This window comes from Thermobia domestica, chromosome 10 (genome assembly GCF_964235325.1).
Source record: "Thermobia domestica chromosome 10, izTheDome1.hap1.1, whole genome shotgun sequence".
Classification (NCBI taxonomy): Eukaryota; Metazoa; Arthropoda; class Insecta; order Zygentoma; family Lepismatidae; genus Thermobia; species Thermobia domestica.
This window is the reverse complement of record NC_137463.1, coordinates 1,094,400-1,111,908: the sequence shown is the minus strand read 5'-3', so window position 1 is coordinate 1,111,908 and position 17,509 is coordinate 1,094,400. Positions and strand designations below refer to the sequence as shown.

Genomic DNA, 17,509 nt, shown 5'->3' with positions numbered 1-17,509 from the left:
ACAACTGTTTTTTCTTTGAAATATCAGTCGTGGAGTCGACTATAATTGCATAAAATGGGGACTCTTTAACTTCTGCTACCAAGTCTCTCTATATTGCATGTCCCATAATCTTTAAAATGTCATTCTTTCAATCAGCACTAAGCCAGATATCCCGTCGATAAATCCATTGATTGAGAACAGGCATATCCATTTTTCTTTCAGCCAGGAACGACATCAAATTATCCGTACTATGCAAATGTCCACTGATCGCTTGACCACTGCGAGCTAAATATCTAACACTACTAATTATTATAAGCAGTGACTGCCTTCCTTATTCTTGTTTACAAACTTGGTCTGAAATGAGAGCTGAAACACGTGTTCTGTTTCTGCACTCATATCTTAACCCTTTCACTACCACTGGGACATATGTGTCCCACGATACATTCTCAGAGGGCCCCTGGTAATTTACATTTTAATGCTATGAATCGATGTTCCACTGGTAAAGAGAAGCCTGCTAATGGTTCACAGAATTCGTATTAAAATTATCAAATAGACAGTAGTGGAAGTGAACGTGAACAATGAAAGTGAGGAACAATGTGCTAGTGATAAAGCAGTGGTTGCATGTACTGTAATTTGGAAAAGAATGCCGAAATGTAAAATATTTGTAATCATAAATACGACCCAATTGTTTTTCTGACAATATTCGTTTCATAATTGAAAATACAAGATGATCGTTCATGTCAATACCACTGGGACATATAGGTCCCACGTAAAAATATCAGAGGGATACATAATGTCCCACCCTTCCCACGTCGAGAAATGAAACGGTGGAAAATGTTTTTTATATATATTTATACGTTTGAAAACAACTTAAAATAGCCATATATATTAATGTTTCTCACTCCGAAAAAAAATGGTAGTGAAAGGATTAAACAAACGGAACGACAATAGAGTTCGCATTTTTCATATGCTCTGAATTATTAATCCTACCTTATACATTGTTCCTCCTCACTATAAAACCTACTGCACTCTGCATATTGTTTGTAAGAACATTAATTTAACTTTATGGAAAATGTATTTAGGCCCTAAATATCCTGTTACTCATTTAAATTGTAATATTTTTCAAACTAAAATCTCGCTCAACGACTCGTTTCATATTGCAGACTTACGATTACTTAAACAACAATTTTAAAAGAATTTACAGTGTTTTGAGAATGTACACCAATGGAAATAAAGATAATTTTCAATTCCTTTTTCCTAACTCTTTCTGTCTAACATGGGGGCAGAAAAAGCGCCCGGTCCTTTGTTTCAAAGAGAAAGATGAATCTGGAACAGAATTTTTTTTTTACATTCCTATAAAAAGCAAAACTTAGTTCATATAATCAGTGTTGTGTGATGTTTTTACAGTCGGAAAGTGAGGGGGCAAAACGAGTATCTTGCCCCCTTTGAAAATTTCAGGAGGGACAACTTCACCCCTTGCCCTCCCGGTTCCGGCGCCCCTGTTTGTAGCCCAAAAGTAAAAATGAATTAATTTGCAGATATACACTCTTATGAACCATATATATATATTTATCGATTTGGAATACAGGCTAGAGTGCAGTTTATGCCGAACAAGTGATTTTGTCACGGAAAGTGGTATTGGAGGAACAGAATCACGGAACAGGTACGGAATCGTTGTTTTTATTCCTTCTGTTGAGAATGTTGTTTTGGTGTTTTAGCGCTTGGTGTCAGTGATATAGTCTCTTGTGCTGTGGTTGGTTGGTTGTGTTGACGTCGCTAATTGGTTGTTATGTACTAATGAGTGTTCATGCTGTATGTTTGAATGTGGTAGTTGAACATGTGTTACTTTGGTGAAGGAAAGAGAAGGTAGTGAAGTTCTACAACGATAACGTTGTATATAGTATTTGCAATCTGTGCCGGCTTATAAAAAGGGGATCAGAGGCGAATAATTGGAGCAGTATTATGTATAACGAAAAGAAAGACACACATAGATATCGAGAGATTATTTTGTAATCGTTAACTAAAAAAGAGTTGTTTCTATGGAAACGTAGTAAATAAGTGTATGTATGTATGTATGTAGACACCTTGTTAAATATGCATAAAGTTGATTATGTACGCTTCTCATGGTTGAATATTAAAAATCAGCTAAGAAAGTGATAAAACGTATGAATTACTTTGAAGATTACTAAAATTGAATTTACGAACCACCTTCTAAATTGGTGCCTCAACACCGGGAAATATAAAAGTGTCGTTTTGAAGAATAGTAAAAACGGCAAGTTTTCAATGTGACATTAGTGTTACCATATTGAGAAGCAGCAAGGTGATACACCGAAATATGGCCATGAGTGCAACAGATAGTAATATAACTGGTGATCAGAGTGTGTAGCCAGAAATGAATCATAATGAAAATTTGACTGACATTTTAAGAGACTTAGCTCAATAAATTAAGGATCAAGTACGAAAAAGTGATGAAATAGCTCAACAAATTAGGAACCAGTCTGAGCAAATTAATGATCAAGTATGAAAAAGTGATGAAATAGCACAACAAATTAGGGAACAAGGTCAACACTTTGATGAAAAATTGGATCAGAAGATAAACCAGCTAGCTAAGGGTTTTGATGAAAAGATAGCGAGGTTAGAACAATGTAATGAAAGCAGATGGGATCTTATTCAACGTCAACTGAGTCAGACGAACCAACACATAGTAGAAAAATTTGAACAGTACGACGAAAAAATGGAAAAAGTAACACAAAGATTTACGGAAGTTCAAGATTCAGTAGATGGCCTAGAGTCAACGATAAACGCTCACGCCAATCACATTAAAATATTGCAATATGAGGTGAACTTTATCAAGGAGAAATGTATTCCCGAAAGTCTATTTCAGGACAATGGATACATGAATGTGGTGCATCCTACATCTACAGCATGTGAACCTACTCGTCATCCCAGACCAATTTTGGAACTTAATGAATCTTCGAGCTGTGAAGAGAGTACTGATAGAGAAAGAAGAGTGAGGCAAACATCCCGGCGTAAACACAACTCCAACAGATGTATGAAGACAAATACAGGTAAACCGTTACGATTCAGCGAAGTTAAGTTGCTTACTAAATTTAGTGGTGTGGCGGAAGATATCCCCGCTAGGGCATTTCTTGAAAAATTTCAGGATGAATGTGAACTCATGGGTGTAGATGAGTCTCAGTTTTTAAAATTATTGCCGCATATATTATTACCACCCTGTTTAACATGGTTCAAAGCTATCAGGGGTAGTCTTCGTATATATTCAGATTTCAAGAATGCTCTCCTATCAAATTATGAAAATGATTTTATGATAGCGAATAGAGATGCCGTCTTGCGAACGAAACATTTCAATCCAAAATTACACATGAGTATTACAGAATTTATAGTATCTACATATAATGAGTTAAGATCACTAAATCCAAATCATCCGGAATCCCGAATTATAGCTTTCATTATAATCTTATTACCATTTCGACTACAACAGTTGTTAATGTCGGCGCAGTGCATAAACTTTAATCATCTAATTATGCTTATTCAGAATTATGAAAGTCAGTCGGCAATACAGAATAACAATAAAATTCAGGATAGAGGTCAGGGTAATTATGGACGCAATCAGACACAATATGCTTCAGTCCGTAATGTAAATATACAACCTGAAAATAATTCTAATGTCCATAGTTTTAATAATAGAATGAATAGATATAATCGTACCGATAATCAAACGCAACCTAATCACAGAAATGGAGCTAGGAATTTTAGAAGTAGCAACAGGAATTTCAGTTGAAGTAATAATTATCGCCGATTTTCACAAAATCAATTTGCGGATGGCAGGAATTCTGTAAATAGGAATCAAAATATGGTATCATCCTATGAAAGACAAGAATGTACACAAGATTGTGCTATACAATGTTCCTTAAATGAACCCTTCGAACGTATAACTTGAACTATCAAAAAGGCGTCTGATGGATTTGTATTAAATTGATCTTTGCTTACGTTTATGGCTAATATGTTCTTCATTCGATTTATTATTAAAATGTATGTTAAAAATATATGTAATTGTGAAATAGTTCGAGAAAGTGATGAAATTAAGTTATGGTAGTTAACTGAAAATATTATTGAATTTGTTCCTTATAGTTTTGTTGCAATTTCCTTTTATAGTATTAACTGAGAAAATGTTAATTTGTGTTTCATGCTTAGAAATTATCTAAAAGCTTTATTGTAAGACGCTACTCTTGTTTTCGTTTTTATTCTATGCGAATTTCATGCGGATATTATAAATATTTAAAAACAAAAGATCATAATTTTAATGTAAACGTATGAAGGTAGCGACAGATATATAAAATAGATGCAACTTATTATATGGAAAGAATATGAATAATGAATAACGAATCTCTTAATTTTTCAAAGTTTATTAATGTATTAAATGATAATTCTCAATGTGTTTATATGTTCTAATTTTGTTGCCTTCTGATCCTACTAATATTTAATATTATAAAGATCTTTATTTGTAATTAATGTTGTTTGAACATGAAGGAAACTATCAGTTAGATTTAATTTTTGAATAGCCTCATCGACGATAATTGTAAATCGACGTTCTTAGTATTGATATACAGTGGAGTCCGGTTAATTCGAACTTGGATAATTCGAAATATTGGATAATTCGAACAGAAGTCCATTCCCCTTGAAAACTGTAATTAAAACAATAGTAAAAAGTCGTGGATAAATCGAACTTTTGAACCTATGTTTTGGATAATTCGAAGTAAATACAGTTGGAAATGTTTAATGCTGGACATATGTAAACAGAGAAATACAGTTTTAACGTGTTTTCAGTTATCCAGATGCAGCCATTGGGAAGAGTAATACAAAAGATAAATAGAAAATCTATGTAATGATAAAAATGAAGGTGAGTTGGGGAAGAAGTAAAGATAGAGAACGTGTGGCAATCTCATCTTATTTCAGAATTGGTTGAAAATTTAAGATGAATTGTTGATAAAGTCAACCAAATGTTATTAATATCGTTTTCCACGCAATACATGAAATTCAAGATTTATTGACGGTACAAAAACAATCAAATTTAAGTAAATGAGGTTTACGACTTCTTAAAAGTGAGAACAGAATATTTAAATTGTTACTGGTGTTTAATTGTTTGGGCTTCAATGTATGTTGTAGTGTTGTACGTAAATATATTTTCCATTGTACACGTAGTTTGAATTATGTGGAGACAATGTCGTTTGTTAGTTTGCGGTATTCGATCACGCAAATAATAAGCTGCTTTAAAGGTAAAGTCTACACCATATGAATATATTTTTGATGCACAGTACTTTGGTTTGTTTGTTGTTATATATGTGAAAATGAATGTTGTCGGATAATTCGAATTTTGGATAATTCGAAGTTTTTTCTTGTCCCCTTGGACTTCGAATTAAAAAGAGTCCACTGTATATTGATAAATATAAAAATGTGTAATGTTATAATATGTTATATATAATGGAAGAGTAAAATATTTGTATTAAAAGTGATATTGAGTATATACGAGGACTATTGAAAAGGTAGGTGTTTTATAATCTTCAACCCAGGGTTCTTTCCTTCATAGCAAAATTATTACGGAAGTCCCGTCCGGACGACATTCTACAACGATAACGTTGTATATAGTATTTGCAATCTGTGCCAGCTTATAAAAAGTGGATCAGAGACGAATTATTGGAGCAGTATTATGTATAAAGAAAAGAAAGACACACAGAGATATCGAGAGATTATTTTGTAATCGTTAACTAAAAAAAGAGTTGTTGCTATGGAAACGTACTAAATAAGTATGTGTATGTATGTAGACATCTTGTTAAATATGCATAAAGTTGATTATGTACGCTTCTCATGGTTGAATATTAAAAATCAGCTAAGAAAGTGATAAAACGTATGAATTATTTTGAAGACTACTAAAATTGAATTTACGAACCACCTTCTAAAGTGTGCCAACTGAAGTTAATTTCAATGTCGGTTTGTTCTTGTAATATTGTCCAGGATTTGAACAGACCGTTTTGCGAGTTTGATTGTTCTGATATTTTTTTGCTTAAACATGTTTGTGATACTGAAGTGAATTCGTATCGTTTCGGAATATTGTGTGAATTGATTTAACATTGAAAAGAGTTTGTTCGGTAGACGGAAATTTAATGTCGGTCGAATGCGCCGTAGTCAAAGGTGGATAGTCGGTGATATTTGCCGTGAAACTAATGAGATATTTTTGAGAGAGTGTAGTGAGAACTCTCGCAGTGCTGATTCTCTTTTAAAGATTATTTCTAAGCCTGTACACCTTGTCTCAAAAAGGTTGAGCGCATTCTTTATTGGTGTTTTGAGGCAAAAATTTTCTAAGTCCAACTTCGGGTATCTTCGGAAAATAGTAAACGAGGTTCGAACCTCCAAGCCAGCCTTTGCAATCGGGAACAAGTTTGCAGATGTGTTTTTCTTCTTTTAAATATAATAAGACTTGTTACCAAGTGTTTAAAAAAACAAACTTTGATTGAAATATTTAATGATACAATATTTCAAAACCTTGTATTAATGTCAGCACATGCTTGTGTGTTATTTAGCTCTCCATACGTAATGGAACATTTAGATACGTTAAAGAATATTTCCAAATGTAAAAGAATGCTCAAAGTTAGGACATAGAACATAATTATCACGTGATTACTAAAATAAGTCAAAGTAGAACAAAAACAGCGTTTGTAGTGGATATGAATATCATAATTTTCTTGAGAACCGTTATACATCGCTAGAAGCATGTTTCCATAAGTCCTTGTGTTAGCTCACTGGTAAGCTGTCTGATTTCGAATCTTCAGGTTATGAGTTCGATTCCTATCTGGGTCAATGACTTTTTATGAAATAATATTTTCCGCAATGCATGAACAATTATATAAAATAATTACATTAAAATACATTAGTTGCATATATATAACATAATCATTGCAGAACATAGTTAATTATTATGTTTAAAATATACCATCTGAAATAGGTAGGTGTTCACGGTAGGTCGGTATTATATATGAGAATGTTAAATAGAAGTTAGGAAAATCGTTTAATAGCAATAAATAAATCATGTAGTGTATTTATTTGCAGCTATTTGTTATACAGATGTAACTTCTCAATATTCTTATTACAGCATGCCATTTATATTCGGAAATACAGTATATTCCTACGGATATAGAAAGTATATAAACAGAGTATCCAAAGTCGGATCCTGCTTCAAGACACAACTTTTCCCGATCCCCTTAACGTCACGGGAAGAAACACAAATTCTCTTTAGGACGGAATGTCGTTACTTAGAGTCTCATTCGAATACGTTGAATGCTTTTGTATATTCATCTCTCTCTCTCTCTCTCTTTGTTTATGGGTGTGTGTGTTGCGGAATGTCCCAAGTTGAATACAACATTTACAAAGTATATGAGCATCATTGTCATCGAATACCGGAAATTGAAAGTCGTGTTTCTTCAGATTGGGTTTGCGTGTTTATGTTAGCTCACTGGTACGGTACGGGCTTGGCAATGAAGAGGTCTTGAGCTCAAAGCCTGCAGCGAATTATCATTTTTCTGTTAGTAGAATTGCACAGAAATTGGATGCAAGGAGTGGTTTACTTCTAGAAATCTTTTCAGAAGCGTTTAGGTATCCCTGAAAAGGGCTGTTTTCGGGAGTTAAGGCGGAGACATTAATATTGTGTCCAAGACCCTTCTGAATTTACACGCCCCATTTTTCTGGGCATGGAATCTATTAAATGGGTGACAAATCTATCTCCTTCCCCTACCTCCAGACATGCTTCGGAAACAAGATGCCACAGGTCATCCTGAGTTCTTGGTGGATCTGCCTCAGGCCAACTGTCACTTAGAGTACGCTTCACTTCTGCCCACATATTTTCCATGGGATTGAGGTCTGCTCCACGAGGCGGCCAGTCAATTAATCTCAGGCTGCCCCGCGAACCATTCCTGAACCACACGGGAAGTATGTATTGGCGACTGGTCTTGCTGGAAGTGAATTACACCATCAGGCTGAAATATTCGTACAGATGGCACCATGATATTACTCATAATGTCTAAGTACTGAGCACTGTCCAGATGTCCTTCAATTCTGTGAAGCTGTTCTGCTCCGCGACTGGAAATCCAATCCCAACATGAAATAGATACATGGCCAATGCGATTGCAAGCAGCCACATATTCAGGGTCATATCGGATGCCTTTCGGACGATACACAAAACGGCATCCCTCATTTGATGTTGTGAATATGGATTCATCTGAGAAAACTACGTTTTCCCAATTGCGACCCACATTCGCCTGTGCAAACGCTAGACGGTAAATTTTGTGGACGTCTGAGAGTTTTTCCTTCACGGCAGCAAAACGGCCACGTAAGCCAGCATGACGAAGCCTTCGCAGAGCTGTATGCTTACTACCAGGAAAGAGAGAAGCTTCCCTTGGCTGCCTAGACGTCCTTAGTGGTTGTAACCGGGCTTCGTTTACTAATCTCGCATCTTCGGATTCGGTTGACACATGCGGACGACCAGGAGATCGTTAATTACCAGTCTGACCTGTAGCACCATATTTCCGAATCCATCGCCTTCCTGTAGAGGCCGGGACACCTACTCGCCTGCTAGCCTGTCTTTCAACTCCCATAAAGTAATTACTGCTGTACGTCTATCCATAGTTACCAATGTTCTGAGCTGTGAGCAGGAAGCAATAAGTAAAAGCTAGTACCTGACGTGTGATCGGTTACTTGCACGACACGCCTATTGTAGAGAACGACTTGGTCAACGATTCGCGAAAGAAATCTCAAAATGGTGCGCCGTAATAATAATATTAAGAACAGTTTTTATAAAGGAATATTAATACATACGAAAAGCTGTTTAAAGAATGAATTTTTATACTGACTTTACATGTATTAAAACATATACCATATACCAAACAGATTGAGCGATATGATGATAGCTGTTTTGAGACGAACACTTTCGAAGTCTCACTTTGGGTATCTTCGGAAAACAGTAAACTAAAGCTGCTGGTTCGAACCTCAAAGCCAACCTTAGAAATCGGTGAAAAAAGTACAGATAAGTTTTTCCTTCTGTTAAATATAATAAGACATCTTGAAATGGTATTAAGTGTAGAAAAAAAGTAACATTGATTGAAATACTTAATGATACAATATTTCGTAACTATGTATTCACACTCTCGTTTCGTCATTGTTATTTCCATACGGAAAAGAGCATTTACGTATGAGCTCAGTTATATTTCAGAAGCAGCTTCCGAAAAGCGGTCATGTTAGCTCAGTGGTGCACCCCGAGCGTTTAAATCGTGAGTTCGATACCCGTTCAGGTGAGAATCTTTTATGATATTCTACTTTCCTCAATGCATGAAAATTATGTAAATAGTTACATTACAATTCATCAGTTGTATATATCAATTTAATATATATATTCATGTCATCAGTTGTATATATATATATATATATATATATATATTGAATATATATATTCATATCATTTCACGACATAAATAATTCTTATCTTTAAAATATAACATCTAAGGTATTGACAGAACGTCGGTATGTTATATGTGAATATTAAATACAAATTAAGAAAATCGTGTAATAGCAATAAATAAGCTATGTAATGTATTTATTTGCAGCTATTTTCATACGCAGATAACAACTCAATATTCGCATTACAGCATTTAGGTAGAGCATATCGAAAATCGGATCGTGGTTGAAGACAAAAAAACTAGCTAGCCCCAAACTGTCGCGTAAGAAATTCACGAATCGCAAAAGTAAAGTGAAGAGATTGAGAGCGGTAATACCTTAATCGGTCTCTCTCAACTCTCTCTTATCTGCATTTATACATATAAAAGTGCATGTATGTATGTTCCAACATAACTCATGTATGCCTAGAGCAGGGTTTCTCAACCTGGAAGTCGCTGCCCCTAGGGGGTCTCGAAGATAAGCGGAGAGATAAATATAGTTAGAATTTAATACCGGAAATTATTTTTAAATATTATTTTGAATTTTGTTCTGATAGGCTTACTTTTATTTTTTAAACATACTATAAAGAACAATAAAAAATAAGTCTACATAACATTTTCAAAGGGTGCAGAGTTGTTTAAAAATGAATTTAAATGAAAGAGGTATGATATGAAACTAATGGGAACTGTATATAGAAATACTAGAAAAATACACATGCAACAAAACCTGCACATTGAAATACAATTAAGATTGAAACATAATGAGATACCTAAGCATGGTGTAATTTCACTAGTGCAGCAATGCCCGGTTCAATCTTCGTGACGAGCATTATCAAGCCATTTTCAACTGATAAGTGATTTCTTGTCTTTGTTTTAATGTTTATCATGAAAAAATAAAACACTTTCGCACAAGTACGATATAGCAAATGGAATTATTACTTTTAAAGCAGCAGATACCAGACCAGGATATTCTTCTCCCCTCATCAGGCAGAACTTGTCCGAGTCTTCGTTACAGAAAACCAGTTGCAAAGACTTGTCGCATGATCATTCTATTATTTGGTCAAGAAGTTGTGGGCTTAGATGAGATACGTGAATGGCCTTTTCAATGAAGGAGTTTAACATCCATCTTGAACCAGCACCTTCGTTGTTGGGAATATAGATATTACAATTACTGTATCCACTGTCAGTGCCGGGCGCAGAAAAGAAAGGCACTAATTTCGGAGAAAGTGTGTTACTCATGTTAGAAAAGTGTATGTGCACATGTATAAAATAGAAGGAAAAACGTAATAAAATGTGCTCAAAATCAAGGAAAGGCAGGGTTTACTTTTGAAAATTTATGGCGGCGCTTCGCAGCTAGTCTGTCGACCTCACTCATATGTACAGAGACATCGTCGTATACTGTCGCCCCGGGCGCTGATTTTCCATGCCACGGCACTGTTCACTATAAACAAGAAATGGATTCTACTATTATAAAAATAGGTATGTTAAAAATCCCACACAAGCTTATTATAAAACACAAATTATAAAAGGGTCGCTGGCAAGAGGATGTGATAAAAGGGGATCGTGATATTAATTAGATTGAGAATCACTGGCCTAGAGTACACAATAACACACTGAGCAAGGCTATGTGATAATATGTAAAAAACAGTATCACGTAACAGTTTCAACACAATAACTGTGTCTTCATCAGACTTCCACTCCTTTTGGCTGCTTGGGAGTTGGTCATCACCTATATACTCTTCGGAGATCAACTTTTAATTAGGCTCCGCCTCCTTTAAAAAATAGCACTTGTGTGGCTTTCACTTTCACTTTTTAGCTGCACACGTGTCCTATTAAATGTTTACTTTTTTTTCGTTGGATACATTCTGTCCTCTAATTATCCTTATTTTCCTTATTAATTTTTGTTCTTTCTTTCTTCTTCCTTTTCATTTCTTCTTTAATCAGAATCTTCACCCACTCTTTATTTATCGAGAACCCTGCATTGCAATCCATCACCTTGTTTCCTGCCTTCATAATCTCCCTGGCTTCCTTCCATTTTCTCACCAAAGTTCTGTTCTCTACTTCTATGACCTCTGCTCCTTCCCACCCTAGTGGTTTTTCTCTTTGTGATGCTTGTATATCGCATTGTTGTCCCTTTTCAATCTTACATCATCCTTGTGCTGTTTAATCCTTTCTTTCATTTCCTTTTTTGTTTCTCCTATGTAAATTTTGGTACACTCCGCGCATCCTACTCTATATATTACTCCCCTTTGATCTTTGCCCGCTACTGCTTTTCTCTTGGTTCTTCTTACTAGTTCAATTGTTCTGCTTCCTCGTTTCCTGTACGTCCTAATTCCTGCTTTCCGAATCATTCTCTTTATCTTCTCTGTTTTTTGCCTAGGCTTTCTATTCCAAACCATTTTTTGTTCTTGTCTTCTTCCTCTTTCTTATTCTCTCTTGCTATGTCTCTTGTGATCTTATCCTCTTCGTTGTATCAATTTCTCCTTAGCTGTGTCCAGAACTTCTTTAATGTAATTTTAACCACATTTCTTATAGTCTGAAAAAGAGTGCTGTTGGGTTTCCTATGGTGAATGGGAGGGGGATACGTATAAAAGATTACTAGAAAATGATCGATATTAGTGTCGAATTCATAGTTTTCGGGGTCGCTTAGATAAATTGTGTGACTTTCGATTTCGATTAAGCTCTCATTAGTAGGGATGGGCACGAGCGACTTTTCTTTGAAACTCGACTCGACTCGAAACCGATATCTTTGAGGTCTACTCTAGGACTCGGCGCGAAAAATATCCTCCAACTCGACTCGGATTAGAGTCGAGTCGAACCAAAACCAGCCAAATCCTGTGTGTAGTCCTACCTAGACAATACATAAACAATATGATTATTCTATTACCAATTATACTACTATTACTACAAATAATAATAATAATAATAATAATAATTATAATAATAATAATAATAATTATTATTATTATTATGACAACACCGTGTATAAACATGAACGATAGACGGTTAATAAAGGAATACTAAAAGCTAGTTGACTGCCGACGTCGGTAGTCATGAAGTCTATAAGGCAAAGACATCATTCATTACCCTAAGCTGTAAGCGTCGGTGGACTACAGATGGTCAACTATTGACCTCTCGCCAAAAATTGGTGGCCCCGCAGCGACAATCCGCGGTGGCCCCAGTTCCATTTTGTAAACTTTACTACCAGCGGAAGAGACGCGATAAAACGTCAACGAACCACAAAATTACTCTCCCAAAATATGTTAAAATGCCTATATGTGTGATTTGTTTATATTTAGGTGAGTCAAGAAAAACACAAAACAAATACCCCGGGGTGGACGCGAACTATCAATATTACTATTACTAGGCACGTGTTCTTCTGACTTCCCCACGGAAACGATCACAAAAAGCTTGCTTGTTGAAGGATAAATCATTGACGTCTTAATTTAGCCAATGAGACAAACCCCTACATCTCGAGTTCTAGGAGGTGATACCATGAATCGTTTCAGATTTATTGCTTTCTGGTGGGGTACTATCTATGTGCAAAATTTGAGCATAATATCCGATATGCATCTTCGGTGCCTCTCATCTTTAGTACAATTTTAACCTGAGATGGTGTGGGTCAATGAAAATTTCATCCACGACCCACCATGACCCACTATCACCCACCACCCAAATGACCCATTGGCCAACTCTGACCCATCATCCATCGTGATCCACTCTGAGCCACCACCAACTATGAACCACTCTGAACCATTGCGACCAACTCCGACCTACCAAAACCCATCGACATCAACTCTGGCCCATGATCTACGTCCTCCTCTCCATTGACTAAAGAGGTTACACTTGTAATAAAACAAGACTGTGAAATTATCACTTATCGGAGTTTGAATTTCTACCGTCAATGGCTCAAGCACCTCTCTGTTACAATACTGGTGGATCTGACCTTTACGATATATAATGGCAAAGTGTTTCTCATCTTCCGAATTAAAATGAATTTAAATTTATCATATATAATTATTTCTTTGTTGCCTTACAGACACATTTTAGTAGAAAATAGGATGAAATTTGAAAGTCTCAAATCAAGGAAAAGTAGACCAACGTAAAAAAAGAAAGAAAAACTAATTTTCTATATAATTAAGCATGCCGTACTAATTGAAAATGCCCATGTAATTAAGTTTACAATACAAATTTATGGCCATTTTTCTCTCAACTTTATGGCTTGATTACCTTATGCTCTGAACGCTCCATATATTAAACACCAGCTTCAGCAATTATAAAGAGAAAGCAATGGGTATAAAATTCGAAGAACTGTAGTTTTCATTACTCGAATTTGTTTTTCAACTAATATCAATCGTTTTCGAATATTTTTACAAATCATCCCCCTAACAATTTCGAATATATAGAAAATGCACTCCCACCCCCCTCATAAAAGACAATTTTAAAAAATGCCAGGACATATTCTGTTTATTTTTAATAAAGAGTTATATGCTGAATTTCAGCTCTTAGTTGAACGGCTTGTGAGATACTCAATTTTTCGCAAAAATTCGGACTTCTACTCCCCCTAAGAATATGTATTATAATGAAAGTGATACGTATGTGATAACTTCCCAGTTGGGATTTCATTTGACTTTGCAATTTGACCGTGATGATTACTCAGACATAGTTACTTTCAATTTTTTATAATATAATTCATATGTTACAGATGATTCAAAATAATTTTTTCAAGCAGTTAGCTCCTCTAGAAGCTCACAGGCTGCATCCCAAAATCCAACTTCTACTATCCTATGAAAATTCAAAAGTGACTGAACTTTTTTCATTAGAAACAAATGACAAAACACAAAAAATGGAAATCTTGAAAGTAAAATGTAGAAAAGCTCACCAGTGTTCAGAACATGTTTTCTACAATGCACTGAACACAATGGGTCGAAGGGTGAGTGTGAGTCACGGTCAGTGGTGTTTCGCAGTAGGTCACGTCCTTTTGACCCACGATCCACTGACCCACTCACAAATCTTGACCAATTCCACCCACTTAGCAACCGACCCATTAACCAACTCCATCTTTGATATTAACATGTCTTCTTTCATTTAAAAGACGAAACAAACATCCACACAATTTTTTTGTCGATTGCGAAGGTTGGTTTCATATAGTAGTTGAAATGGTCATTTTTCTCACGGTGAGAAATTGATATGATTTAAACACCCATCTTGAAGTGGGTACAAACTACCTTCCAAAGTTATTAAAAACGCTCTCTTAACCCCGAAAACTATAAATTCAACAAATATTTCAGTAATTTTTTAGATTCTATTTTTATCTCTCTCAGGTCATCATCCTGTAAAGATGGGGATGAATTTCGATGTAAACTCCATTCTGCGCATCACTATCCATCTCAACGACAGAGAAAATTATGGATAAAACACTAAGATCAGTCGTTTTACATTATTTTTACATGTCACACCTTCCAACTTCCATAACTTCATACTACCACAATATTTTCTTCTTAGATTGAAAGTAATATGTCCCCTAAGTTTGATAAATGTTGCCCGAGACATTAAGGAGTTACGCTGGAATATACACTTATACAGAAACATTAAAATACTTAGAGCTGTGCGAGCAATGCCTTCGATGCTGCCCCTGTGAATTCAAAATCCAGTTGACATGATCGTTCAGAAGTATTGCTATTTATCTCGGTGATAACGAAACTATGGACTCTACACTAATATCGGTCGTTTTAAATAATTCTATATGTTACTCGACTCTTCTTATTAGGTGTGCTAGGGGATTTTACTCCTACTGGAAGTTGAACTTAAAGGCCATGAGAACTGCTTCCAATGAACTTGGGGACCCCGAAAGATATGGATTCGACACTAACATTGGTCATTTTCGATTACTTCTACATGTCAAAATTTCACACACCTCTTCAGAGTGCTAATGAGGGCTTAACTTACGTGGCACCTGGAGTGCCACTCTTTATCTAATCCACCCCGAAAATTATGGATTCGACATTAATGTCGGTTTTTTTTTTTTATAATTTTGATGTCAGCCCCTTTCATTTCTCCTAGGAGAGCAAACGGATACTGCTACCGTTAGGACTAAATTTGGTCTTAAATGACACTAAAATTTCTACCAATTAATTTAGCGACCAGTGTTGCATTTAAAAGCTCGGCGTCCCTACGCACTTTTGCTCTCGGCGCCCCCAATAACTACATATTTCTCCGCCCCTTCATCCCTAACTTAAAAATAAAACTTAATTCGAATATGCTTAATTAGTGAATTTATTACAGTTAAATACCACTCACTACATGCTACAGCTACAACTACGAAACAAAAAATATCAAATGTAAAACATGTTCTGAATTATTTTTAGATTTCTTACGCTATTATTAAACATATTAGAATAGTAAAAGAGGATTGTTCATGATATAGTATATTTGCTCTTGATTTTTAACTTTTTCATACGGAAAAAATTAAAATATTATTCAAGTTTTAAACCTTGCACTCTGCAAATATGTTGCCCTCTAGGCAATGGAACTAAGGTGAAATCTGGACTGATGTGGACTAATGGGAAATGCAGCACTGTTAGCAGCGCTGAAAACTTACGATTCGATTCAAATATCGGTTGATTTCGATATTTTTGTGTCGCTACGTAACCACCCTGGGTGCTAATGGGAGCTTAATTGGACTTGAATTGAAAGTAGAACTATTCAGCTAAGCGACCACGAAACTATGGATTCGATACTAATATCGACCCGTTTCTAGCATTTTTGATATGTATTCCGACAGTACTCTTTTCCAGATTGTAAGAAATATAGTTAAAATTGCTTTAGATATATCAGAATTATGTTGAAACACACACACACATCCACTTTTGTATTCTGTATAAATATAGAGGTAGCGAGCGAGCGAGAGAGAGAGCGACTCGAGGCATCACCACTCCCACATTGCAAAAGCATATACTGTATCAGGAATTGAATTGAAAATCTATAAAAGACTTTCTGCTGTGGCATGCTTCATAAGGACAATTCCAGTCTGCTCACGTGACCTTTGGGGTTCATGAATTTCTTGCGAGCGTTGCGACTTTGGATTCACTGTTTATAGCCTCTGTTTATGCATCGAAATTTTTCAAGAACATATATGACATGCTGTATTATGAATGTTGAGAATTACCCTCTATATGACAAATAGCTGCAAATAAATACACTACATGATTTATTTATTGCTATTGAACGAGTATATTAACTTGTATTTAACATTCTCATATATAATGCCGACCTACTGTGAACACCTACCTATTTCAGATGTTATATTTTAAACATAATAATTACTATGTTTTGCAATGATTATGTTATATATATATATACAACTGATGTATTTTAATGTAATTATTTTATATAATTTTTCATGCATTGCGGAAAATATAATTTAAAAAAAAAGCATTGACCCAGAAGAGAATCGAACTCACAATCTTATGATTTGAAATCCGACAGCTTACCAGTGAGCTAACACAAGGACAACTGGAGATAAGCTTCTAGCGATGTATAATGGTTCTCAAGAAAATTATGACATTCATATCCACTACAAACGCTATTTTTGTTCTACTTTGACTTTTATTTTAGTACTCACGCGATAATTATGTTCTATGTCTTAACTTTGAGCATTCTTTTACATATGAAAATATTCTTTAACGTATCTAAATGTTCCATTACGTATGGAGAGCTAAATGAAAAACAAGCACGTGCTGACATTAATACAAGGTTTCGAAATATTGTATCATTAAATATTTGAATCAAGGTTGCTTTTTTTCAACACTTGATAACAAGTCTTATTATATTTAAAAGAAGAAAAATTACATCTGCAAACTTTTTTCCGATTGCAAAGGCTGGCTTGGAGGTTCGAACCTCGTTTACTTTTACCGGAGATACCCGAAGTTGGACTTAGAAAATTTTTGCCTCAAAACACCAATAAAGAATGCGCTCAGCCTTTTTGAGACAAGGTGTACATCCTGATTATTACTGATTGTTGGAAGGGA

The 17,509-nt window shown here is 35.3% G+C and overlaps 1 protein-coding gene across 1 annotated transcript in view; it reads right to left on the bottom strand.

Moving 5' to 3' along the window:
* The window catches only part of LOC145662228 (uncharacterized), a 159,459-nt gene that overhangs the window by 31,226 nt on the left and 110,724 nt on the right, over positions 1-17,509 (bottom strand). The gene's annotated exons all lie outside the window — the stretch shown is intronic.